Source organism: Nicotiana attenuata, unplaced genomic scaffold (assembly GCF_001879085.1).
Source record: "Nicotiana attenuata strain UT unplaced genomic scaffold, NIATTr2, whole genome shotgun sequence".
NCBI lineage: Eukaryota > Viridiplantae > Streptophyta > Magnoliopsida > Solanales > Solanaceae > Nicotiana > Nicotiana attenuata.
In genome coordinates this window covers 118,215-121,017 of record NW_017671265.1, presented here as the reverse complement: position 1 = coordinate 121,017, position 2,803 = coordinate 118,215, and positions in this window count along the sequence as shown.

The following is a 2,803-nucleotide window of genomic DNA, read 5'->3' as shown; positions in this document are numbered from 1 at the left end:
TTTCTTGTTATTTAGTGTCGTTTTGGGATTCGTCTACCTTTTATCAATAAAATGAGGCATTTAGCATTCTAAGTTCTCCAAATTAACTTGTCGCTAGGCCTACCTCGGGCACAGCGAGGTCCCCAAAAAATTAGGACGCGCTTTATATTTCCTGCACAACATGTTTAAATACAGCAACCCTTTTCCTAATGATCCTTACTGACTTATTACCTTTTTGTTTTTATTTTTGTTTATTCCCCTCCCCAAAGGTTAGTTCGTGAACTCTGGCAACATCATCATATTTTAGGAGATCCAGGGGCCCTCCACCTACTCCTCCTCCCAGTCCTGTCAGACACAAAAACAAATGAAAAATGGAAGATTTGAACAACTCAGCTGAACGGGTAGAGGTCACTCATGGCACTTTGGTCCCCAAGGAAAACGCATCCCAACTGGAACAAGAGCTGTTGAAATTTCAGGAAGAACTTGATCAAGTCCGGAATTTGGCAAATCTGTCATTTTCCCTCACCACTCCAGAGGTTACTTTCCCAAATACTCAGAATCCCGTGCCTCCACAAAACATCCCAAAGCAACAAAATCATCCCGCTCCTCGCCACCACTGCAATACCTGCCATACCTCAAATAACACCCCACTGCTTATCCCGGAACCTTTGAACTCCACAAATGACCACTGCCACATCCAACACAATACCCCCATCTACGTGGAGACTGTGCCACACTCCACCCAGCCCATCTTAAGCACACCCGAGTCCAATGATAAGGACTCGCTCATCAGAAATTTGGCTGAAAAGCTTAAAAGGTTGACTAGCAGAATTCAAGGCGTTGAAGGTAGTAAGAGAATTCAGGGGTTAAACTATGAAGATCTGTGTATACAACCCGATGTCGAACTGCCCGAGGGGTATAAACCTCCCAAGTTCGAAATGTTTGATGGTACAGGGGATCCCAGGGTTCACTTGAGAACATACCGTGACAAGTTGGTCGGAGTAGGAAGAGACGAGAAAATCCGCATGAAGCTTTTCATGAGGAGCTTGAAGGGAGACGCCTTATCTTGGTACATTAGCCAGGATCCGAAGAAGTGGTCGAGCTGGGTAAGCATGGCGTCTGATTTCATGGACAGATTCAGGTTCAACACAGAGAACGCGCCAGATGTGTTTTATATCCAAAGCTTGAAGAAGAAACCCACAGAGACCTTCCGTGAGTATGCTACTCGATGGAGATCAGAAGCTGATAAGGTTAGGCCTGCTTTCGAAGAAGAGCAAATGAACAAATTCTTCGTTCGGGACCAAGACCCACAGTATTATGAGAGGCTGATGCTGATCGAGAGTCACAAGTTTTCTGACATCATCAAGCTAGGAGAAAGGATCGAGGAAGGCATCAAGAGTTGTATGGTTATGAACTCTGAAGCCTTGCAAGCTACCAATAATGATTTGCAGTCTGGTGGTACGTCCAAGAAAAGGGACGTAAGTGCTGTAATGGTTGCACAGAGGACCAAATCCCCTATCAAATACCAAACATACCCGATACCTCCAATCACATATCAGCCTACCCCAAATTACCAAGCACCCTCACCCACTTACCAAACTCCGCCACCCACTTATGAGTCATCTCCACCTCCCGCATATCAGCCCACTTCACCCAAATACTCCTAACAAGCACATGTTTACCAAGCCTACAACGCCCAACCATCCCATTATCAATAACCTTCCCCACGTCAAAACTTCCCTAGACCACGACCAAATTTTGACAGCAGACTTCCCAAACAATATACCGCCATTGGTGAACCAATTGACCAGCTGTACGAAAGGCTCAAAGCTGCTGGTTATGTTACCCTATCCCTGCTATAACACGTGAAAACCCTTCTCAGTGGGTCAATCCAAATAAATCCTGTGCATACCGTTCCAGCATGAAAGGACATACCATTGACGAATGCCGCTCTTTGAAGGATAGGATCCAGACTTTGATTGACAACAAGATCATTGTAGCAAAGGAGTGTTACCAATGGACAAATGTTTAAGATAGGATTCAATTAGGAGTTTTCAGGATCCTCCTTGATAATGGGACTTAGCTTTAAGATTTCCATTAGATAACAAGATTTAGCGTAAGTTTTGCTGTAGGAAATTATGACTCAGCCGTAAAAATTGTCACTTTTGAGATAAGACTTGATTTTGATTTTCAGGACCCTCCTGAATAATGGGACCTAGCTTTAAGATTGCTGTTAGATAACAAGATGTAGCGAAAATAATACCTTTAGAAGATATAACTTAGATTTAAAATTGTCATTTAATTAAGAGTTCAGGACCTTCCTGGATAATAGGATGTAGTTTTAAGACCCTCTTAGGTAACCGGACTTAGCGGAACTAATACCTGTAGAAGATATAACTTAGATTTACAATTGTCATTTAATTAAGAGTTGTTAGGACCTCCCTGGATAATAGGACCTAGCTTTCAAATTTTTAGTAATAGTTGGTTGAAGAATTCAGTTTAACACTCACCTATGTGCCCAGCTACGAAACTGGGGCAGAAAATTTTCTTTGTTTTGTCTATTTTTGTTGAAATCAGGTACCCACTTGGAGAACAAGGAGAAGCAGTTCAAGTTTTAGCAATCAGGAGCCCGCCTGGAAAGCACGGAATATAATTCAAGTTCAGCAGTCAGGAGCCCGCCTGGAGAGCATGGGAATACATTTCAAGTTTAACAGTCAGGAGCCCGCCTGGAGAGCATGGGAATACATTTCAAGTTTAGCAGTCAGGAGCCCGCCTGGAGAGCATGGGAATACATTTCAAGTTTAGCAGTCAGGAGCCCGCCTGG